The sequence below is a fragment of the Terrapene carolina genome, unplaced genomic scaffold (genome assembly GCF_002925995.2).
Source record: "Terrapene carolina triunguis isolate 2854851 unplaced genomic scaffold, T_m_triunguis-2.0 Scaffold120, whole genome shotgun sequence".
NCBI lineage: Eukaryota > Metazoa > Chordata > Testudines > Emydidae > Terrapene > Terrapene triunguis.
In genome coordinates, this window is record NW_020664471.1 from 11,604,624 (window position 1) to 11,630,250 (window position 25,627).

At 43.3% G+C, this 25,627-nt stretch overlaps 1 long non-coding RNA gene across 1 annotated transcript in view; it reads left to right on the forward strand.

Moving 5' to 3' along the window:
- The window catches only part of LOC112114440, a 40,034-nt gene extending 24,153 nt beyond the window's left edge, over positions 1 to 15,881 (forward strand). Inside the window, exons 2-4 of the long non-coding RNA XR_002908739.2 lie at positions 7,443 to 7,605; positions 8,718 to 8,773; positions 15,011 to 15,881. This is a non-coding gene — a long non-coding RNA (uncharacterized LOC112114440). The remainder of the gene's footprint in view (positions 1 to 7,442; positions 7,606 to 8,717; positions 8,774 to 15,010) is intronic.
- The last annotated feature ends 9,746 nt before the right edge of the window (positions 15,882 to 25,627 follow it).

The window sequence follows — 25,627 nt, forward strand, 5'->3', positions numbered from 1 at the left end:
GACCTCTTCATGGAGACTAGTGACTTTTAGGGGCCAAGTTCTTAACTCAGTTACATCCATGCAAATCTGAAGTAAATCTATCGACTTCACTTCAGTGGTGTTACTCCAGGAGTATTTGAGATCAGAATCTGGCCAAAGATTGCTGAAGAGAGTAAAAGAAAGAGTTCATAGGAACATATTATGGCTCTGCCCCCAGCATTATAAACATGGTTAAAAGAATATTGAAACAAACACCAGCTATGTGTACAGCAGAGGAAATTGTACTTAGGATATACTTTGTAAAAACAATTTTAAAAAGGAACCTGGTACAGACCATATCCCCCTTTAAAAGAGGAAAATAACGGAATAGAATTTTCTATGTTCCCAGCACATGCAAATCAGTTCTCATATGTATGGCACATACGGCCTGATCTAAAACCTATTAAAAGATTCCCACTGACTTCACTGGGCTTTGGATCAGGCTCACAGTGATAATAGGGAAAGCGATTATGCATTTCCGGTTAAATCTCAGGAATCTTATTCAGCATGGTCTTCTCTTTTGGAATATACAGCTGAACAGTCAAGGAGAAAACATACATACAGGCAATACAGTATAAAATGGAACAGTAAAAGACCCTAAATGTCAAAAAAGGTGACAAAGGGAAGTCCCTTGAGAACGTTGTTTGGTGGGATTTGTCCTCAGGATTTGTTGTTCTTTTTTGTTCTGTATATTTCTGTATTTATTTATTATGACTGAAAATGTACTAGCCGTACCTTATTCCAGACATGTGACCCAAAAGGAAAAAGTAAATTCGTGAATAATAGGAATGGTGACTACCTGATGCATAGCTGTACATTATGCTTTTGGGCATGCAGATGCCTTATATTTGTTACTCTTATGAGTGCAGTGTAAGCCAACCATAAAAATATACTTTAATAAGCTCATGATAAGTACTATTGTGTATTCTGTATTTCTCTTGCTTGCATGGTCCTTACACTAAGATCACTGTTACGTTTCAGCAATTAGAAGGCTCGGGATTGGTAATGGGCTCTAAAGCCTTCCACCTCTAGGAAAAAGATTCTAACCTGGCTTAAATAAGAAGTAGATGGAAGCTGTTACTAGTTGGTGGTTTGTGTGAAATAGGCTGATGGCCACAGACCAGTTCCTAGCACCCAGGTGTACATGTCACAATGTGCACCATCACTATTGCATTAATTAGTAGCATTATAGGCAGTCTGAGCAGGGAGGCCAGTGACTGAACTAGTCTCTTGCTCCTAGAGTGCTCCCTTCAGAGTAGGACTGAGGCACGTTGGCGAAGGAGAGGGGAAGTCTGGACTGCCACAGCATATTCTGAACTTCAGCCTCCAAGGCTGTCAGGCCAGCATCTTTAACCAGCATTAAATTCAGTCATTTCCATTTCTTAAAAAGGAGGGGGGAAACCAGCATGGAGCACATGAGGGTTTATAATCAAAACTCAGGCAAAAGAGGTTTCAGCCTCATGTGTTTGCACTCCACCGTTACAAGTTTTCAGGGCTCTTGGTGCTTCTGCTAATGAAGTAACTACCTGCAAAACACTGTCCAGTTAGTAAGGGTATATTTTAGGGTTAGCCAAAATGCTAAAACAAATGCAATGTGCGGCACCTAACCAATGCCAGTCAGTGGTTAGCTCCTCAAAATGGATAGTTTTCAACAGCAACCTGGATATCTGGAAATAGATCCCTTTGCACTCACTATGGGCTCAGTCATGGTTTTGCCACGAGCCCTGAGCAAGTGGCAGCACATTGTTGTAGTGACCAGGAGCAGATCAGAAGGCAGACTGTGATTTGGTTTTCTTCAAGGTCCCCCTTGCTTCTAGGAGGAAGAAGTCTGCACCAGGTTTATACCTGGTCTGTACTGGTGCAGCATACTTCCCCCAGAGCACCAGTATAGCTACATTAGCTAACACTTTCAGGGGGAGCTCTGGGGGAGGGATAGCTCAGTGGTTTGAGCATTGGCCTGCTAAACCCAGGGTTGTGAGTTCAATCCTTGAGGGGGCCACCTAGGGATCTGGGGCAAAATCAGTACTTGGTCCTGCTAGTGAAGGCAGGGGGCTGGACTCGATGGCCTTTCAGGGTCCTTTCCAGCTCTATGAGATAGGTATATCACTCACCCCATCCTGTCCTCTCCCTTCCCATCGAACACAGAAGCTGCTTTACTCCCTATCCTGCTACCTGCAATCTGGATAGCTAGCACAACAGAGTAAGGGGTTGCTTTATAGCTCCTTAACTCCTTCCTGTGGTCACACATGCCAAGCCACAATCTAGCCCAGTGATTGCCAGGAAAAGCAATTCCATAGTGAGGACCAGATCCAGCTGGGATGATAAAAGTTTCCTTTGTGTAGCTAGAAGTGCCTCACTTCTGCCATTTTCCATGGCTCATGATTCACATCATCACTAGGCTATACTGATAGGACGACAGTGGTAGTGATGTCAATAACTCATAAACCCTTCAAATTCCTTAATTACCCACAGGGAAGATGATGGCTTGTGATTTGGTCAGACTGTGTGTGCCCTACTTACAGTGAGCTTGCCTGTTCTTCCCAAAGATGAGCAATGCATATGTATGATATTATTTACTCACTACCTTGAACAAATTGGCTTATGAAGCCACATTAGATGCTTCCCTGATTGGAATAAGCTGTTTTATGAGAGCCAGTGCTAGCAAAGCAATTGGAATAAACTTCAGAATCTGTGATATTCTTAAAGTGATAGCAGATTTCTCTAATTATGGTGCATCCAATTCATGTCCTGGTGTGCAAACGATTGCTAACGTGCATCCATGCATGTTAATCGGACAGCTGTGAGAGTGTAAAATGTGATGGGTATTAACTGGTATAAAATCAACAAGGGGAAAAACTGTTGCGTCTATTGGCACATGAGTCTTGATTTGCAGAACGTTTCCACATAACAAAGGCCGCCTACGAACCATTCCTTAGGGTGACAGACGCCCCTCCCCCAGCCCTGACCCCCCCAGCCCAGACCTGCTGCGGCCGGGGGGGAGGTCTGACCCCCCCAACCCAGGTGCTGCTGGGGGTAGTCCTCTCTCCCCACTGTAGCCCCAGGGAGCCTCACTGCACCCCAACCCCCTGACCCCCAGCCCCACCCCAGAGTCTGCACCCCCAGCCAGAGCCCTCACTCCCCCACACACCAAACCCTCTGCCCCACCCGTGAGCCATTCATCCCCGGCGCCACCCCAGAGCCCGCACCTCCAGCTGGAGCCCTCACCCCCCTGCACCCCAACCCTCTGTCCCAGCCCTGAGCCCCCTCCCATACTCTGAACTCCTCGGCCCCACCCCGCCACATGAATTTTGTTATGTCCACCAATATGGAGGTGATGTGTGACATATCACCTCCATATTGGTACATATAACAAAATTCATTCTGCACATGGGTGGGAAAAATTAGAGGGAACAGTGCCCCTGGGCCTAAATAATCAGTGCCATAAACAGTGGAATCAATGGAGCAGTGCTGACCTAATACAGCAGTGAATTTGTCCCCATTATTTTAGGTAGGAAAATCACAATGTATCACAAATCACAGTATTTTCACAAACCTTGTCAGCACTTGCAACTTAACAAAGGGGAGGGGTAGCTCAGTGGTTTGAGCATTGGCCTGCTAAACCCAGGGTTGTGAGTTTAATCCTTGAGGGGGCCACTTAGGGAACCGGGGGAAAATCAGTACTTGGTCCTGCTAGTGAAGGCAGGGGGCTGGACTCGATGACCTTTCAAGGTCCCTTCCAGTTCTAGGAGATAGGATATCTCCATTAATTTATTTATTTAAAGGAAAGAATCAGGGTCAGTTCCATCCCTCACTCTCCACATGTTTTTCAGTATAAGGAGATGGTATTACTTCTGTATATGACACGAATGAGACAATTACTGGAATACTGTGTCCAGTTCTGGTGTCCACATTTCAAAAAGGATGTTGCAAAATTGGAAAGGGTTCTGAAAAGACTTACAAAAATGATTTTGAGGTCTGGAAAGCATGCCTTACTGTGAGAGGCTTAAGAAGCTCAATCTATTTCATTTATCTAAGAGAAGGTAAAGAGGTGACTTGCTTCAGTCTACAAGTATCTATAGAGGGAAGACATTTCTGATAGTAGAAGACTCTTTAATCTATCACAAAAAGGCCTAATGAGATCCAGTGTTGGGAAGCTGAAGCTAAATAAATTCAGACTAGAAATAAGGTGCAACTTTTTAATAGTGAGGTAATTAACCATTAGAACAACCTAGTTAGGGATGTGGTAGATGCTCCATCACCTGAAGTCTTTAAATCAAAACTGGATGTCTTTCCAAAAGATACACTAAAGCTCAAACAGAAGTTACAGAGTTGATGCAGAAATTACTGGATGAGGTTGTATGGCCTATGTTACGCAGGAGTCCAGACTAGATGATCATAATGGTTTCTTCTCGCCTTAAAATCTATGAAACACCTTCATGGTCACTCAGTCTAGAGTCCCAGGAACCATAAATTCACGTCCTTACCGGGTTGACTCAGCCCTTTATATTCTCCAAGTAGATCGATGGAATTCCAAGGTGTTCACTGTACATGGATCACTGGATGATGCTTTCAAAGCCGAGGTCCTCTTTGCTCTGTGTGAATATTGACATATTCTGATGCATGATTCTAATGGTGCACCAGATTCTCTCTTAGTCACAAGACTGCAGTGTTTCTTTAACTTCTGCAGCTGTGGCATTGTCCTCCATAATAATCTCATGGAATTTTTGGGATACATTAATAGTTTATCACCTCATTGCTATCAACTAACCTCATATGAAGAGAGGTCAACAGTACAGCCTGTGTAGGATACTTCTGCAGGACTTATGCTGATGGATGGCCAGAAGAGGCTGCAAATGTTTGGCAGCCAGCTTGGAGGCACAGAGCTCCGTGGGGATGGCCCTTCCAGTATCTTACTGATGATCAAACAGGTGTCAAGATAAATCCTTTATCACGAACAGGAGCTATGCACAGAAATGAGTTAACAAAACTTACTACTCCTCTGTGTAGCTGCAGCCTGCAACTGTCCTGTCCTGCGCTTCTTTGTTTCTGCCTCAGCAGGAAATGTGTCACCTGAAACCAGAGTTTGCACCTGGAGTGTTCAGGAAATTTGGCATCTCTATACTTCCTGGAGGACTTACTCTATGTTACAACTTCCCTTTTCTAGATCCCTTTCTAAATTTCCTGACTAAACTAAAAAAACACTATTAAATTAAACTAATAAACTATTACAAATACAATAACTGACTTAACAACCCTTCACATTGCTCAAATACAACCATAATACATCTCAATCAGTCTCTTAGGGCATTTCAGCAATTTTCCTGATCTGCTATATTGCAAACCCTCTGGATTGTCTGTAACAGACTTTTTAATCTCATGGTCAATAACAGGGTCAATTTGTGAATTATTTTCAACTTGTATGTCTGCTTACGCTTTGCTTGTGTTGGCCAAGTTGTCGGGTATCTTGAGCAAATGCTTACCATTTAGTCTGGAAAAGAGAAGACAGAGGGGACATAACAGTTTGTAAGTATATAAATGGTTGTTACAAGGAGGAGGGAGAGAAATTGTTCTTCTTAACCTCTGAGGATAGGACAAGAAGCAATGGGTGTAAATTGCAGCAAGGGAAGTTTAGGTTGGACATTAGGAAAAACTTCCTAACTGTCAGGGTGGTTAAGCACTGGAATAAATTGCGTAGGGAGGTTTTGGAATCTCCATCATTGGAGATTTTTAAGAGCAAGTTAGACAAACACTTGTCAGGGATGGTCTAGATAATACTTAGTCCTGCCATGAGTGCAGGAGACTAGACTAGATGATCTCTCACGGTCCCTTCCAGTCCTATGATTCTATGATTCCTTCAAACGATTCCACCTTCATCTGTGATCACTGAGTCTGAGCGAGGTTACTCTTCAAAAATGAAGGGTTGGAAGATCCCATTATGGCATTTTCAGTAAGTCTAATGGTTGACCCCAGCGTCTTCAGTCCAAGTTTCCTCTCCTGCACTGTTGGGCATAGGTTGATTGCCAGCCTCCCCCCCAGAGGTGGTTGTGTTTCCATTGTGCCGTATTGTAAGCAGATTCCTGTGCACTAGATAAATACAAACTTGACCCTTTACTGGGGTTTGCCTTTATTAATCAAGAATTCAACAATAAGATAACAAAGTTTAGCTCTAATCTTCTCTTCCACACTTGTCTGTTCATAGAGTACCTTGCTCAGAATTGCTCTTCCCACACCCTAGATCCTCTCTGCCCCTGCAAGTCATGCCCACTTACCATATATCCAAGTGGAGTAATCAGGCCACTGCTTCAGTGAGTAAGCAGAACCCATTTATCCTTTTGAACACCTGCTACCAAAGTTCAATGTATCAGGCAAACACTCTCAGCCTGTTACACAACCCACATCGGGGAGTGGGCACACAGTGAGTTGTAGCCTGCAAAGTCTCCTGTCAAGTGCAGGAGTTTGATCCCACTCACAGAAGCTGAAGGTTCCAACCTTCAAATGTACAGAGCCCCGAGAACCATACATTCCCCAGGAGACTAGTGGAAGCTCTTTTGCCAACCAGCCCCTCACTTGTACTACCCTGCACAGCACAGATTCTGCAGGAGCCTGACAGATTATGGCTCCCCAAGAGCTGGTTAGCCTCAGAATCCCCCTCAACCCATTTATTAGCTTGGTGGGTGCAGGAGAGTTACAAACCCCAGAGGGCACAAACTGTAGACTTCAATAATGGACCCTTCTTAGGCCCATATGCTCGGCTGTGAGATCTGGCAGAGCTTGGCCAGGCTCCCAGCTTGCACCCTCCTGCCCCTAGCTTTTGCCCTCCCCGCTACCTCCAAATCTGTAGATCTTAGACCCCCTGGATTCACCAAAAGAAGATGTCTATGGGGTTAGGGAAAGGAAGCAATCCTGACGCCTACCTACAGCCCAGCCACAAACCATGAGTACAGAATCATCTCTGCTCAAGGTGAGCGTGGGGGTGGTTGTCATTTGTACATCACTTTCGCGTCCAAAGCATGAAGGGTGCTCTAGCAATGCAATATATAAAAATTATTTACTGTAAACTGGGCCTACTTCATCCTTGGTCTAATTCCACTGTCCTCAGTGGAGTTACACCAAGATTAAACTATCCCACAAAACCACAGAAATCTTTTGTCTCCCCCACTAATTATCCAACTATTAATCTAATGAAACCTGCTTCAAAGCTCTGCGTGAAGAACTCCTCACATCACTTAGTCAAGAGCCCTGTAACTGCGTCATAGCTTGGGTCTTTATTTTAATTTACAGCTGAAAGATTCTGATAAGAAGAAAAGGAAACAAGCTTACAAATAAACAATGATACATACAGGGTGGGGCCACATCCAGCTAAAAATGGAGACTTTCCTCTTTGGAAACTGTCTAGTAATATTTCAATTCTGTTTTTTTTCAAGGCAGGGATGTATTCGTACATTGTGTTTTTAAATTCCACTTCAACAACGACTGCAGTCAGATCCTCAGCCCAATTCAGAGAAGTGTATGACAAGAACGGTTCCCTCCATTTCAACTCCCCTAGCTGCTGTCAGAGAATAAGCGGTTCTTCATAAAAATAAAAAGGTCAGAAAAATTCTCTCCTTTGTCTTACATACACTTTAGTGACAACTGGCAATGCCACTAAGGGTCTGTCTGGTCCACCATAAACCCCTATTTTAAGAGGTTTATAACAGCTATTAAAAAATCCCATTCTTGTCTGAATCTTGGCATATTTTCAGTGGGGTTTTTTTTCTTCCAGAAATTATAAAAGAATCATAATCTTCTCTTACAGATATGAGAGATTAGCTCACAATGGCGTTCTTTGCTAGATGGGAGGGGGAGGACTATAAAAAGCTGAGACAGTTCACTTTGAAAAGTAGTCACATAGCAACCACTCAAAAAATATAAATTTCCTAAGGCTATTTACATGCTATTCCTACTCAGTCCTGTCTCATGCCAAATTCTCCTTGGCTTCATTGGAAGTTGTCTGCATGGCATGATTGTTGAACAGCGTTAGTAGCTCCTGTGCACATTAAGGGCTAGCATATATTGGGGGACATTTAGAGGCACAGAGAGCTCTGGGAGGCACAATGACATCTGGAGCACCCCAAAGGGCAGGGAAAGCGCACCTCCCTGTTGGATGCTAGCAGTGTAGAACAGGGACAAGGTCATGGTCCTCTTTCTTCTCCCGTATTTCCTACCCACTTTAGGGTGGCTAATGCCCAGAGGACACTATTATAACACACTAGGCAAAGGTATGTCACATTTTCCTCTTGTAGCTAGTCCACATAGAGAGCAACAGACCACTGCTACCTGCTAATAGCTGTTACTCCCTTAGCTCTTTTGGTTGAGGCCTGTGCTTTTGGTGCATAAGGTCCCAGGTTCAAAGCCCTGCTTGTGACCCATGGGGTGTGTCATTATACTAGTAGGGAGCTATCTTTGTGAAGGGGAGAAACAATGGGAAGGCAATCTTCTTGAGCCCTCCCACACTTGTCTGCTCTCACAGGGGTCAGATGTAACTGTGCACAGAGCACCCATTCCAAAATGAGTATTTATGTGTGCGTAAAGACTGCAGTGTTTGAAAGAATGCCTAGATACCTATTAGCACAGTAAATCTCAGGGCTCCTCTCCAAACAAATACAGGACTGGTTTGTGTTATTTTCTATGATCTAAATATGTATTTTCATTAATTTCAGACTTCGTATGAAATCCCCACCGCAGCGGGATACAAAAGACCCCTGGAGAATGTCAGGTGACGAAATGCTGTCTTTTCCCCTGATATAAGCAATGTTTTGAAAACTCTAAATCTCTGAACTTCTTGGAAGAAGGTGTTTTCTGAAATAATCGCATTCCTGAAAAAGGCTCACATCTTCCTCAAGCCACAGCATCTGCAACTGGGTCTGCACTGCTCACTTTCATGCAAACTGTTTCCTGAAGCCTGCCACAGGGTATTTATACTAGAATGAATGGGACCCTATCAATATAAAAGAATCATAGAATATTAGGGTTGGAAGAGACCTCAGGAGGTCATCTAGTCCAACCCCCTGCTCAAAGCATGACCAACACCAACTAAATCATCCCAGCCAGGGCTTTGTCCACCACCTCCCTAGGTAACCCATTCCAGTGCTTCACCACCCTCCTAGTGAAATAGTGTTTCCTAATATCCAACCTAGACCTCCCCCACTGCAACTTGAGACCATTACTCCTTGTTCTTTCATCTGCCACCACTGAGAACAGCCTAGTTCCATCCTCTTTGGAACCCCCACTTCAGGTAGTTGAAGGCTGCTATCAAATCCCCCCCACTCTTCTCTTCTGCAGACTAAATAACTCCAGTTCCCTCAGCCTCTCCTTGTAAATCATGAGTCCCAGCCCCTAATCATTTTCGTTGCCCTCCGCTGGACTCTTTCCAATTTGTCCACATCCTTTCTGTAGTGGGGGGACCAAAACTGGACACAATACTCCAGATGTGGCCTCACCAGTGCCGAATAGAGGGGAATAATCACTTCCCTCGATCTGCTGGCAATGCTCCTACTAATACAGCCCAATATGCTGTTGGCCTTGCACTGTAGTTTTCCAACAAAATATAATTTCCTGAGCTTGTTATCATAATTAAAGTTTCCATCTCTCTAATTTTTAAAAATTCACACTAACACTTTGGGGGATTATATTAGTAATCCCCCCCCCCAAAAAATCCCCAACCAATAAACCAAAAAAACAAACCAACCCCAACTGCCACTCCTGATTGGTGTTGACTACCTCCACACCAGCAGGGAACATGCTGCCATGCATAAAGCATGAGTCCTCAGTCATTTTGCAGGAACATAAGAACATAAGAATGGCCATACTGGGTCAGATCAAAGGTCCATCCAGTCCAGTATCCTGTCTACCGACAGTGGCCAATGCCAGATACCCCAGAGGGAGTGAACCTAACAGGTAATGAGGTAGTTAAGGCCATCTACCCATCCTTTTGGGACAGCACTACCCGAGTTTTGAGATTGTCAACATTTTTCTTAAAACTCCAGCTACTGGAGAAGTATGATTATGCAAGAATCTCAGCTATTTTTGTTTGTTTGGTTGGTTGGTTTTAGGTTCTATCCTTCATCGTTGCAGAGCAATGCTTGAAAATGTGTCCCAAGTGCTCTCTGGAGACTCAAAAACTAAAAGGCAATTAAAGAGAGCCCCTCCCCCCCAATTTTATTTTATTTTTTAAAAAATCCCATAATTTTTAAGTCAGTCTCATTTTTGAGGGGATTTTTTAACATTTGGGGTTGGCAACATTGCGCTGGTGACGTTAGTGTAGTTCTGAGTGGGCAGGTGGCCATGTCACAACAAGTCCCCACCCGAGTTAGGTTACTAAAATAAATGGAATTTTGGTTTGAGTTGATCAAGGGAAGAGAAATGGGGAGTGTTCTAGTTTAAGATGTAAAGTTTTTTGTGCTATTTAATTGTTTAATGCTTTTGAAAACCACATTTTTAACCAAGCATCTAATATGGAGGAGAAAAAAACACCCAAAGAAACCCACCGCCACAAATGCTTGACACACTTGTTAGCAAAGAAGACATAAAAATCCAATTAGCCATTCAACTTCCAGCCGAGCCCTCCAGGTCAGGGTTGAAGCACAGTATCACATTAGGGTGGGGAAGCTTGCCTTGCACACCCTGTACAAATTCTACGGATAAACAGAGGCATTCAGTTTCCAGTGCTGTCATTAGCGTTTTCCATAAGCACTAAATTCACTGAAAAATTACCATTATGTAAATAGTGCACTTTGTGCAAAACTGGTTAATTCTACAACCTCAAAATATTGTGTGTTTCCCAGCATATAAATCCTAGAGCTTGACATAGGAAGAATGCTTGGCAAGTCCAACAAGAAACTCAGCCAATGTAGATATCAAAGGTATTTGCTGGGTTTCCACTCAGCCAAGAATATTAACACCTTATCCATAACTCAAAAGGAATGTGATTTTTGTAGTGCTAGGTATGGTCTATGGGGAGTTGATGAAAGTTGCTATTACAGATTTTTTTAAGAACTGTGTACTTGGTTAGCTTTGCACTTATGTCATAGAAATTATCCTCAAAGAACTACAACTTCAAATTGAAAACACAGTCCACACAGCTGGAATCTGGTAAATTCACTGAGTTTACTGGGGTGAAAAAGAGAAAAAATACATACATAGAAATAACTGATAGATCTGGGTTCAAAAGTAGCTTAAAAAGGAGAGGAATTATCTCAGGTGAGAGCCCTCCATCTTTCAGCAGCTTTTCATTAGCTGACCTCTTGTAAGCCTGTCCAGAAAATTATTGTTATTTATTTATATAAACATAGTGGACCTGATTCTCCACTGCCCTGCTTCTTGTAAAGTTATTTACATCCATGCACAATGCAAAGTGGGTGTAGTACACCACCAAATCAGAACAATGGCATTTACAACCAATGTGCAAATATATAAGGGCCAGATCCTCAGCTGGTATAACCTGGCAGAGCTCCATTGAAGTCAGTGAAGTTATGCTGATTTACATGAGTGAAAACTCAGGCCCATACATGACTACCCCATTTGAAAGGCAGTGGAGATTCAGGCCTATTGAGAATATCCATCTGGTTTTTGTTTAAATAGTGATATCGCCTAGTCCTTTTAGACTGGTAGAGTTTTACTTTAAAAACAAAACAAAATTGTATTGGATCTTTATTCTAATCTATGCAAACCAACCCCCCTAGGTAATATTTCTTGGGTGTCAAAACATTTGTTCAAGAGGTGGCTAATATGCCCTTTTTGTTTTAATGCTGCTCATAAAATTCACCACTCTCTGAGCCTAACTTGTAATCATAAAGCCTCTGTTCTAGTCAATGTATTTTTATGAGGAGAATCCTGTTGAAATTTTGCTTTAGGGGCCAGAAAAATACTCCAGTTTATGTTGGCAAAGTCTCAAAAAGATATTCTGGGTTTCACAGGGATTCTTATGGGATAGATCTGAAAGTGTTACAAGGCCTGTTTTCAAAACAGGAGAGTGCAGGTCCCGGTGTGCACAGGGAGGAAGCAGAGCATGATAGCTGCACGTGACTGAAGGCGCACAGCTTTTTCACAAGACTCTCTGACACTAGAATACAGTAGGCTTGATTGTAACGAGGGGACACCAAATCTGCCTCCAGATCACTGTCTGTCTGTATGTCTGCAGTTCCTGTGAGGCTTTGGGCCTTCACCCCAAATGGAACATGAGCTGTAAATAGCGGACGTCTTTCCAAAACAAATACATCATCTGGTTTTATGAACTAAAGTCCCAGAAGAGGATGTGAACTGGAAGAAATGTACCTTCCCTCATCTCCTGCTCACTCTTCCCTGCCCCCTCCACAAGCCATAACCAAAAGGAGGAAGACAGAGACAGGGAGGGACTTGGTTTTCAGGCGCCAGGCGCCTCTGTGTACTGGCCTGGGCCTCTGGCTTCTTGCAGCTTTCAGAACAGACGGTGCATGTCATTCAGGGGGCAGCGGCTGTAACCAGAGGGGAGGATTCTTTCTTTTCTCAGGAGCAGTTTCTCTGCCTGATTGGGAGGAGGTCTTGGTGTAGCACTGACTGAGAAAGAGATGAAAAGAGAAAAGGAGGGGCTTCTTTTGGAAAAATGCATTTACAGTTTCTATAAATGGAACAGTTCTCCCTCTGCACAACATATCAGGAGCCAGGTTAGAGATCACCATCTGGATTAGAATCCCAGGACGATCCCCCTGTTGCCTGACTGCAGTGAAAGGTGGCTCATTTTGTGGGGATGGGAGCAGAAGTTGGTTACTGTTCAGGACAGTCTGATCTCATTTTATACTGCTGTCAACCTGGGGTAACAACATTTAACTACACTAGTGTAACTGAGAGCAGAACTGGGACCTATGTGTCTCTGAATGATATAAACCTTTTTTTAGATTATAGAATGAGGATTATAGAATAACATCAGCAGCCTACAGATGCTGGAGAAGCACTGGACAAGAACCAAACAGGAAATTTTTAGTAGGGGTCAGCAAATATGTCTGCAAAATTATTTTTGCCACAAAATTACAGTTGCCACAATCTGCACACCCAAAACCCTACATTTGCAAGCACAAAGCATAGGCAAATGGAAGCACCTACACATTTTGCCGCTGCATTTGGAGATGCCTGCTGAAACGTTTGTCTATTATGTCCAGTTGTGCAGCCCCTCTCCCTGCCAATGTATTGTCTCTTACAGCATATTTTCCAGGGCTTTCCCAATCTCATTTTAAATTATTTCATCTACATTTTCTCCTATTTCATGGCTCCATTTTAGAAGCTTTTCTTCCACTCTCTCAGACACACACCTGCCTTGCTAAGATGCGTTCCGGCTTCTCCTTTTGTTATATTGCTATTTACATTCAGGAGCCTGCTTTTATTTACTTTCTCCTGTGCTCTCTGTGATCCCCTATTGAGCACAGGCAGTGTGGAGGGGACAAGAGAGAGAGCTGGGTAGCAGCAGGGGCAGGGGGACTAGTTTTTTCCCCAGCCTCATTCAGCTTCATTCAGGATCCCAGCCTCATTCAGTGAATTGGTAGTTATTCAATATTTCTTTTTATTGTTCTCATTCAGTGTGTAGCCTATTTATTGCATACCATACAAACCTTGCACTGAATAAAGCAATATTAATTTCCTCCTGGGTGTTTATGGTGTTCTTATCGTATCTGAGTGCATCACAGACATTAGCTACTTTCTCTTCACAACAACCCTGTGAGTTTAGGTGATGGTATTATCACCATTTTACAGATGAGAGCTGAGGTCCAGAGCCATTAAGGCCAAAATTGTCAAAGATATCCATTAATCTCAAGTGCCCAACTTGAGATTCCCAAGGCCTGATTTTTCAGAGTACTTAGCACTTTGATAGCATGTTTTATGTCCAAAGCACAGCTCCAGTTGATTTCAGTTGCAGTTGTGAGTGCTCAGGACTTATGGAAATATACAAGTAGTGGCCACCTGTGGTAACAGAGTAATTGATAGCAGTAGTTATCTGTTATCCTCTGTGTGGATCAGCCACTAGACGGGGGAGGTGGGGGCGTGGGGAGGAGGGGAATGAGGCACACATTTTCCAGTGGATTTCACAGTTGTTTGATGCCATCAGATCAATGTTGAAACTCAGGAATCCTGGATTCTATTTCGGGTTCTGAGGGCCGTGTATCTAGTGCTTACAAACCCTTCTGTTCCTGCCACAGTCAAACCTGAGCCTTCTGCCCAGCCTGTCCTTGTCCCAGTCTCTCCCCTCACCCTTACTTGGGTCCTCGTCCCAGTCACAGGCTCTTCCATCCACACCCCTTCAGCTCCCCGGCCCAGCATCTCCTTGGATCCACATCCCAATTCCCCACCTTCATCACCAGCTTGGTTCCACATCACTATCCCCCAGTCCTACCCAGGTCCTGGACACAGTCTTCCCCTCCAGGGCTGAGTTAGGGGCAAGCGACCACCTGTGGTGCCAGGCTTGGGGAGCTGTTTTTGTTGTTAGCGTCAAAAGGGAAAATAAAATGTTTGAGGTATTATGTACATGGATTCTTTTTTCACTAACCTCCTAGAATGTTCTGGACTTTTGTAGAATCTTGTGGAACCTTCCAGATTATTTCTGAGCACTACATTTTCCTTGAACCTCCTAGAATATTGTCAGCCATACCCTCATGGGTATATAAGGGGCAGCGCATTGCCAGTCAGTCAATGAGCTATAAGAACGAAGTGAAATGAAGTGAGACCCCAGCTGTGATATCGTGAACCTTGTTTTATTGTGTAATTGTGAAAGTGTACTTGTGTTTTAAGACCTGAAGACTGTAAGTAGCGACTAACAAAGGACATCTTTAATGAGACACCAGAGATATCTATTGAACTCCTATCTACACAACATAAAAGAAATACTGTTAATTCTTTTGCCATGCTTAACATGTAATGTTTGATGACTTTCTAAAACTGCAGAACATAGACTTTTTCTCACCCTAATACTGTCTGTTTTCCCTCGTAGAAAATAAAAGATGCCCCCAAAGAAGCTTTCAGGAGCTCAGGATGGGAAGCAAAAAGCTCAATAGCAATCTAGTTTTCAGTAAGGGGAAAATTTGATGGGAAAATATCTGAAACAGCATAACAAATACCGTGCTTTCGGCAATAGCAATCGTCCCAGTGCAGAAGAAATTGAGGAGCAGCATGTAAATGATGGAAATCCTACTACTAAGGAATTAGCAGATTTACCTGAAGATAAGGAATGGAAATGAGAGGAAAGTGATGGAGAATCGTCCAGTTTTCCTAGTGGTGTAAAGGAGAGTGATGATAAAGAAGAATGTGAGTCACATGAAAAGGAGAGTATTGACAAAGAAAAATCTGGTTTACGTGAAAAGGAGAGAAATGATAAAGAAAAATCAGCCTCACATGATCAGAGAAACAGCAGTGAGAAAAATTGCATACCACAAATCAATACATCAGATCTTGCTTTATGGCCAGTGATCCTAAACTCTGCCAATACTGATCATACAATTTTGAATTCACTGGACAAAATTGAGGATATGACGTTTCCTGTAAATGAGCAGAAACAACACTTCTCAAAGTCACACGGTGAAAGAGTGCTTGAGGATGGTGAGAAACTGAATAGTCTTTGGCTAGTTTACTCAAAATCAACCGATAAAGTGTTCTGGTTTTGTTGCAAAATATTTTACAAGAATGCCAAATCGTTGCTTGCGCTTTCTGGGTACAATTACTGGCATAACTTAGCTGATGCTCTGCAACATAAAAAAAAAAAAATCACATAGCAATTTTACTGCCTACCCAAATGGATGGAGGTCGAGTCCAGGCTCAAGCTGAATAAATACATAGATGCAGAAAACCAGCTCATTATTAATGTAGAAACCAGCATTGGAGAAACATGCTTGAGCGTATGATCTCAATTACCCTCTTTCTTGCAAAGAATAATTTGGCTTTCTGGGGCTCATGGGATAAATTGGTGCACAGTTCAATTTCTTTATGTTAGTACATTTCAGTTATTCTTAAAATTTTAAATTTTGTATAAGCTTAGAGGAAACAAATTTTTTTATTTGATTATATATATCATGAATAAATACAGATTTACAGATCCTAGCATGCAAATTTATCATCTTATATGACAGGGATAAATCATGCATGCAAATCGTGCATGAAATTAGTGAAATGGGCTCCAAATGCAATAAAAAATAAGGTATTCACAAGTTTAACAAATAGAGGGGGCGCTGAAGATGCTTCTCGCCTGGGCGCAATTTGGTCTAGGGCTAGCCCTATTCCCTTCATTATCTCCATCCTCAGGCCCAGTTTATCACCCCTGTGCTTTCAAATCAGGCTGCTTTTTTCTTTTCCTCCTCACTGCCTGGGTGCCAGCAGAGGGAGCATTAAGAGTATAGGAGAGATGGTCTTCCTGCTCTGAGTTCCTGTGCTTGGCTCCATAGCAGCTCTGGCAGCAATTGCAGGGACGGTTCTGCTCAGCCCCTGCAGCCTGGGCTGGAGCACATTCAGGGCACAAAGAATCTCTGGAGAATTTAGTTTCCAAACTCTAACAAGTCTCTATTGAGCAAGTTTGAACTGCAATTTTCAGAGGCTTATCAGGGCCAAATTTGGGTGGATTTACAGAGGGATGGCAAAAATCACCTCTGTGACATCAGGTCAGCCCCCCTGGAAAATTCCAAGTCCCTGTTCCAAAGCATAGAGAGGCTGGAGCTTCTGAATGAAATGTTTGTAAGGATTGTTTAACATGAACTTAATTTTTTCACTGTGTTTGTTCTGAAAATTGGCTGAACTGGTTTAGCTGAACATATTTAAGAATAAATAAAAAATAATTCAGCCTCAGGCAGCAAGCCAGCATGGGAAATTTCAGTGTCAACAGTTAAAACTTTGGGAATGTTATAAGCAATTAAAAAGAGGGATTTATAATGGAAAGCATTAGGCAACTTTAACTACAGGTGTAGTTACCTGCACTGCCTAGAATATAATTTTTTAGCAACTGAAACTGTTCATGGGTCTCATTCATTAACATGCCCTCCCTGTAATTAAACGTTTTCCAGCTGCTTTAGTTTATTGCATCCTTTGTATCATGAATTTTTATGTAAAAAATACAAAACAAGCCCCTGATTTCTGTTGATCTCCATTCCCCCTGCATGGCATTTAGAGACAGCACTGGCACCCTTGAATTGAATAACTTAGAAATATAAAGAACTACCTCAGCTTCCTTTTAAAAAAGCAAGTGTCTAGCCCATTTGGTGAAAACAACCTTGAAAGTGTTAAAATGATACAAACCAAAGCAAACTGATCACTAGGGCTAAAAGGCTGTCACTGACTTTACCTAGGAAAAGAGTATTTATTTTTCTTCTCTTGAGATGCATAGCTCAGCTGTGCAAACAATGAACAATTCTAAGCAATCTAATAAACCAGCAGTTAACATTTAAGAGTTATCTAATGGGAAAGGGTGAATTATTCTTTAAGTTATAACAGGAACAAAAGACTGTAAAATGACATAACCCAGGATCACCAGCTGAGATAATTATGGTGTCTCTAGGAACTGACATATATATGGTTTCATGGTTAGTGTAGGAATTACCCAAAGACTTAGAGTAGGGCAGTACATTCACAAGTTAAAAGTAGTGTCTTGTGTGCAAAGGCAATGTTGAATATCCTTTAAGAGTGATCCTCTCCCTATGGATGTAGAGCTGTATGTGGTTCTTCAGGGCCCCGTATGCTGCTGTTGTGGAATCCATAGGTCTGGTCCTGGCTCTTTATATTCTACCTAGCCTTAGGCAGACCAGATGGTGCAGGAGCACACACCACATAGCCATGACCATGTAGAAAGTGCTAAGGAATCTGAGTGGAGGTACTGAGGGGGGTTATAGTGGCTCCAAGCAGCCAGGAAGAAGACAGAAGTGATAGTGCGGCCAGTAAAGTGGTAGAGCTCTCCAAAATAATTCCAATGAAATGTCCTGCTATTGCATTGTGGTACTGCATCAATATGTGAAGACCGCGAGTTGTGCTTATGCAATGTCACATCACTGACCTACTAAATAGTTTCAGGACATTGCAGAATGATTATTTTGGGGCTCTCTGCAACTCTGTTCAATAGTGAAGTGCCTGTCTAGCTTTTAAAGGCTGAATAACACTATCCTATATAATTGGAGGGCTCTGAATGTTAGTATGATCGGTCAGACAGGAGGGCCTCCTAAACCATTAGGAATTGAAGGTCATGCCAAATGTCATTTCGAAGTTAATGTCCTTAGATTTGCAATGTTTTGCAATTGACCCATGATACTAATTTCATAATATTTTCCCATTCTTAACATTCCCAGTACTTACATGGGTGTCTCTGCTAGTTACTAATATAGTTTGATATGCAGCATGCTCCTGAATTTTAAGCACACAGAGGAATTGTACTCCGATCAAGAGAGACAGAAAAGCTTTGTGTGGAGACAGAAGCCATACTGCTGAGAGAACTTTGTACCATTGTTGATCATATTTATGTTTTTACTTTTCTTGCTTTAAAGAAGAAAAGGGGCACATTGTATCTAGAGGCTGGGAAGAAAGTGATGAAGCAAGGTCTTCAGAGGGTTCACTGCATCTGAAGCTCCTACAGCTGTGGCGATGTGGCTTCCGAGTGCTATGGGTAATCCAAAGGGCTATGATTTTTTTTAATTGGCTCAAAAAAAGCTCAGTGCGTAGACATACATGTTTAGATCTTTCCCTTTGTTCTCAGATATGATCAGCACAGCCTATGAAAGAACTGTGAACTGAAGGGCATCCGGGATATTGATATGTAAATGAGTAAATAATCATCTCACTTTGCTACAGGATCCGTTACTGCCACCACTGACTTTTGAACTGGCACAGAGCTTAACAAGGCTAGGCATAAACATGCAATTACTATGGACATATGTCTACCCTGTGAACTCATCTGGATGATTTAGCAACTTGTATTGTAGAGTAAGGATGCAGAAAAATTTACAGCAACCTAGTTTAGTATGCATTTTCCTCTGAACTCTGTTTATTTGTCTCATGTCCTTATCTCCTACATTGGTGTGTTATGGCTGCTGCTGAAATGCCTCTAACTGAATTAGCATTTTGGGGAAATCCCAAACATTGGAATATGAGGCTTCTAGATGTGGCATGTAAGCTCTGGGGGAGACCAGCTCTTACCATGCCTTGCAAAGTATCTCACTCTAAATATGAGGCCAATTTTGGCCACCTAAGTCCTAACAGTGCTGAGCATCTTAGTACATAACTCAACACCTAAGCCTCAGCGGATTCACAAACTATGCATTCCATCACCTCTCTCACCTGTAAGGCGTGGGCTGGTAGGCATGCTCAGAGACTGCCTAACAGCATGCCTACCAGATTGGGCCCTGCCCAAACACTGGTGGTGGTGGTACCACCATCCTTTTTATATCCAATGGCTCAGCAATTGGAGCATTCACCCTGGATATGGGAGACTGTTCCTCCTCCTTGGTTTTTCTGGAGTAAAGGGCTGATGGGTCTTAGGCACCTAACTCCAGGAGAGGGTTCTCTGCTGTGAATCCCAGGTGGAGATAGGTGACTCCCTCTGGGCTGGATTTAGACATCTAACTCCTTGGTGGGGGGAGCTTAGGTCACACCCCTCTCCTCAGCATTTTGTACTGGCTAGTTTAGGTGGCTCCCTGCTCAGCATGCTGGCTTTTGTGAATCTCATTTTTGGGCACCTAAATTTCCCCATACATTGTACAGGGAGCCTGGGTGCCACACTTAGCATTGCGAATTCTGCTAGGCAGCAGGGTGCCTAGAAGTTAGGGGCTGAAGTGCTGCGTGAGTGGCAGCACCTACGGCCTACTTGTGAATTTACTTCAGTGGGCATTGGATCAGGCCCTAGGAAAGAAACGGGATTGAAGCCACCAACTCATGTCACCAACCAGAGGTCAGATTGCAACTACTTTCAGTCTTTACTGACATTGGCTGAATTCAAACCAGAGGTGAGAGGCCCTGTGCCCCCCTGCACAGAGCCACCCAAAACCATATTCATCTTTAATCTGACTGCCATTCTAATCCACAGAAAGTGGCTCAAGAGATGAATCCATTCCATGTGTGTGGTGGTTTTTTTCAAATTTACCCAACTCCCCTTTGAGCTCCTGTATCTCTGGGTTTAATTATGTGGTCTGAATGAACTCCCTGCTACTATATCTCCTGCTGTACTTTGCTCTGTTTTTTGTGGCCTAATGAAGGGCTGTGATTCTTGGAAGCTTTCACTTCATTTTTAACATGGTTAGAACAACAGTAGGGAATCACCTTCAATTGCTCCTTGTCTTTTGACCTTTGAAAAAAGAAATAGATGGGGAAGGATAGAGTTACCATCTTTCCTGATCAAAAGTGCTTTTAGATTCATAGATTTTAAGGCCAAAAGGGATTCTTATGGCCATCTAGAACATGAAACTCTTGGCAATAATCCATGTTAAGCACAACTGCAGCACTTTTAACTTTTCCTTTGTTATTGAAAAAAATCAACACATGAGAAGTTAAAACCAGTGCAGTAATGACTGAGAGTTCAAAATGGCTTGGCCGGAGATGAAAAGCAAAGGAAAGCTGCAGCAACACACACCAGACAAGCAGTCAAGAGCAGTAAGGGAGATCAAAAGGAGCTTCTGTGTGATTGTGGGCTGAACAGGCGGAGCAAAGAAGAGTAAATTAAACGGGTAGACATGCCTAAAAATGTACCTTGCATTACCTTCCATCTCCCCCTCCTCTTCTGGTTATATGTTGTCTATTTAGATTGTAAGTTCTATATGGCAGCGGCCTCTTCCATATATTTGCAGCTAGTACACTCTGGGATACAGTGATGATAATAATGTTGATTGTGGCAGTGTTGAATTGCTATGCAGGGATCATTGTTGAGTTCCTAGACATAGATCTTTTCTCTTAGCTGAAGGGGAAATTCTCTGTTGGATACTTACGCAGACTATTAAGTCTGCTTGTGACACTGGAGCACCACAAAGCAGATTTAGCTGGGTTGAGGATCTGGCCCATAGGATTGGAGTTTGATTTAAGGAAACACCACAGACTAGTTTTCAATACAGCATCTGTCTTCATGTGTTAGATTGTGGCTGAGATTTTTCAAAAATACCTATGACTTAAGAGTACAAGTCCCATTGCCTTTCAATAGAATTGGTGCTTCTAAGTCATTTAGATGCTTTCAAAAATCCCAACGTGTGTCCTCATGACACAGAGATTGACAAATGAGGGGTCCCCTAATTCATGAAGGCAAACTTGATATCTAAAATTAAGTTATTACATAAACTATGTATGGAGAGACTTATTGACAGTGAGCTGTAAGTCTAAATAATGACATACGAATCATGAAAAATTGCTAATGCTGTTCAAAGTACTGACATGTTTAACTCTATGTTTCAGTAATATACCCTAGAATGATATGGCAATGAAAACTGTGGGCTTTAATGGGGCTGTTATGAACCATCCCTGCTGGAGGATTATAGCTAGAGAGCCATTAGGGATGTCCAAACTGCAAGGTTGCTGGAGTGACAGCATACAGGATACCTCATACTGTGGAATGAGTTGTTAATTCCATACTACAATCTAACTTTGCCTATTCTCATACAAGCAGAGTGTGGGATCACTGGGGTCCAGTGAACTCCAGGGTTCACACAGCAAAGGCATGAAACAGTTGTAGGTACTAAAGAATTTTATTGAACACTATGTGTGAGGTCACTAACTGCTTGGTGCCCCCTCATGGCCAGGTGTGGCATTGCAGCTCTTTTGATGGGCTAACGCCCCATGCTGACTGCTGCTCTGGCGCTGTGGCGGTTATCTGCTTGATAACTAGCCCACTGGCTGGATCACCATCTTTAATCCCAGTGTCCCAAACTAGAAGTCCAAAAATTTCTTTGACAGAAACAAAAATCCTTCTGCCCTCTCGGAGGCTCTTCCTCAGCCAGCCTTTGGGTCAGTCTGCTGCCCCCTTTCTGGGCTAGACAACCTTTACAATGGGCTTGTAATCCCTCTTCCCTGGGGCTGGCAGGGGAACCCAGTCCCACTCTCTACTCTGGGTTCCAGCCCAGAGCCCTGTACTGAACAGCTAGGTCTGCTCTTCTCCCTGTGCTGTGGTTTTCCCTGGGCCAGGCCACTTCCTACCTCTCTTCTCAACTTCCCCTCCCAACCCTCCCCTGCATAGCCAGGGTCTCTCCCAGGCCTCCCTACCTGGAAAGCTTTTCTTGCTTACTGTGTTCTCTGAAGCTTCCTTTCCTGTTCTAAGCTTCTTCCCTGCTGACTCGGGGCCCTGCAGGAGCTGCCTTCTTCTTTTTGAGTTTTATGGAGAAACAGACTCACTTGCTGAGTCTATGCCCACCAAGCACTGACCACCACAGCTAATTCAAGAATTAAGTCTTTTCCCTCTTCCAGTATTCTGAAAGAATTGCAGCATTTCCCCCCCCTCCCCCAGTACCCCATTGTCCTGATGCTCTTACTAGGTGTTGCAGTGGACAATTTTTTTTTCATAAATATCCCCTTTCAATGATACACTCTTTACACTCCTACAGGAGATGATTAACTGTTTCCTGGACCTTGCATGTCTCACATTAACCCATCTTTATGTTTCTTAGAAACAAATTACTATTTAAGCCACAATGGACAGTTAAAATTCTAAATAGAGCCACTTCACTCTCTCGCGGACGGCGTGGAGTATATCAGCAATTTCATGGAATCTTCTCTCCTTCATTTCTTTTGCCCATAGTTCCTGCCATTCCTCTTAACTCATTTTTAATTAGATTTTTAAGCTAGTTTACTTAAAGGGATTTCTAAAAACTTGCTTTCACAGCATTTTTTGACACTTTATCTCCCAACTCATTGCCTATTACTCCTACGTACACTGGGATCCATGTTATTACTATGATTATGACCAGCTGCATCAATTCTGTTAACGGTAATATTTCATTAAGTATATCATGTCTTTTATCTGAAGTGCCATTTCTGATTGCAAGTAGTCCTGATAAGGAATCAAACAGGATGACCCTGGCGGCTGGGTGCACATCTGTGACTCAATTTAATGCCAACATTATCCTTGCCAGTTCAGCCATCAAAATGGCTACAAAATTTGATAGCCTTACAACTTTCTTGATTCCAAGCGAAATAACACAGAATGATGTTCCCACTCTTCCAGTTCTTACATCTTTGGAGCTGTCAGTATACATTTGGCAGTAGCATTCCCACTTATAGCAAAACAATATGTTTGTGATATCTTGCACTTTTAAATACTCCTTTTCCTCTTTTAATTTCATTATATAACTCCATGTCTATCTCAGAAGGTATATTTTTCCAGTTATGATGCATTTTCCCAACGGTATGGATTTTAATCTCTTAGGTTCCCCCCCCCCCACTAAGATCCTTTGTCCATGTTTAACCCTCCTTACATGAGGCATTTTGAGTTTTTGCGCTACATGTTCACCACTTAATTCCCAGCATTCATCATATATTAGCTTAGTATTTCTATCTTCATTGTTTCCAATGTCTTTAGCCCAAGAGTTTAAGTCTAAAAGTAAGAGGCATTTCACCTGCAGCTATCTGCAGTACACACAGCAGTATTATGATGAAGGCACCACATCCAATTCACAACAACTGAGTGTGGATTGAGTCAAACTTTCTCAAATTTGTTTTTGATTGCAAACTGAAAGCCTGGCAGCCATCCTCAATAATTGGTCTTATTAATGTTCTGTATAGCATTATCACTGCTTTCTTAGCCATACCCCAAGGAGTTCTAGAAATACTTTTAAAGTAAGTTCATTTTGCCTTTTCTTTTCTCTAATATTTTCAGTATGATCCTTCCAAATATCAAACACCTAAACACTTGAAGCTTTTAACTATACTTATTTGCTGTCCATTTGGATACAATTTATGATTTTTTAAAATTTTCTTTTTTGTGAACATCATTCCTTTAGTTTTGTCAATTGAGACTTTAAAGCCCCTAATTTTCCTCATTCCACACCCTCCTTAGAGCTTCACAGTATTCTTGCCAGCAAGTTAAAGAAGTATGGGCTGGATTAATGGACTATAAGGTGGATAGAAAGCTGGCTAGACTGTCGGGCTCAATGGGTAGTGATCAATGGCTCCATGTCTAGTTGGCAGCCGGTATCAAGCAAAGTGCACCAGGGGTCAGTCTTGGGGCTGGTTTTGTTCAACATCTTTATTAATGATCTGGATCATAGGCGCTGACTCCGTGGGTGCTCCGGGGCTGGAGCACCCACGGAGAAAAATTAGTGGATGCTGAGCACCCACTGGCAGCTCCCCGTGGCCCCGCCCTGCCCCAGCTCACCTCCGCCTCCTCCACGAGCCTGCCGCCGCGTACTGCTTCTCCCCCCTCCCTCCCAGCGCTTGTGCCACAAAACAGCTGTTTCGCAGGGCAGGGAAGGAGGGGGGAGAAGGAGGAATGTGGCGTGCTGGGGGAAGAGGCAGGACTGGGGCGGGGATTTGGGGAAGGGATCCAATAGGGGCAGGGAGGGGACTTTGGGGAAGGGGTTGGAATGGGGGCGGGACCAGGGGCGGGGAAAGGGTGGAGTCGGGGCAGGGCCAGGGGCGGGGGGGGGTGCGAGCACCCACCATCGCCGGAGAAAGTTGGCGCCTATGATCTGGATGATGGGATGGATTGCACCCTCAGCAAGTTCGCAGATGACACTAAGCTGGGGGGAGAGGTAGATACTCTGGAGGGTAGGGATAGGGTCCAAAGTGAGCTAGACAAATTGGAGGATTGGGCCAAAAGAAATCTGATGAAGTTCAACAAGGACAAGTGCAGAGTCCTGCACTTAGGAAGGAAGAATCCCTTCCTACAGACTGGAGACCGAATGGCTAAACAGCAGTTCTGCAGAAAAGGACCTGGAGATTACAGTGGACGAGAAGCTGGATGTGAGTCAGCAGCATGCCCTTGTTGCCAAGAAGGCCAATGGCGTATTGGGCTGCATTAGTAGGAGCATTGCCAGCAGATCGAGGGAAGTGATTATTCCCCTCTGTTCGGCACTGGTGAGGCCACACCTGGAGTCCAGTTTTGGTCCCCCCACTACAGAAGGGATGTGGACAAATTGGAGAGAGTCCAGTGGAGGGCAACGAAAATGATTAGGGGGCTGGGGCACATGACTTACGAAGAGAGGCTGAAGGAACTGGGGTTATTTAGTCTGCAGAAAAGAAGAGTGGGGGGGATTTGATAGCAGCCTTCAACTACCTGAAGGGGGGTTCCAAAGAGGATGGAGCGTGGCTGTTCTCAGTGGTGGCAGATGACAGAACAAGAAGCAATGGTCTCAAGTTACAGTGGGAGAGGTCTAGGTTGGATATTAGGAAACACTATTTCACTAGGAGGGTGGTGAAGAACTGAAATGGGTTACCTAGGGAGGTGGTGGAATCTCCATCCTAGGAGGTTTTTAAGGCCTGGCTTGATAAAGCCCTGGCTGGGATGATTTAGTTGGTGTTGGTCCTACTTTGAGCAGGTCATTGGACTAGATGACCTTCTGAGGTCTCTTCCAACCCTAATATTCTATGATTCTATAATACTCTTTTAGCAGCTATTTCAGCGTTTCTGTTTTGGCCCATATGACACAGTCCTCCGCAAATAAAATGATGC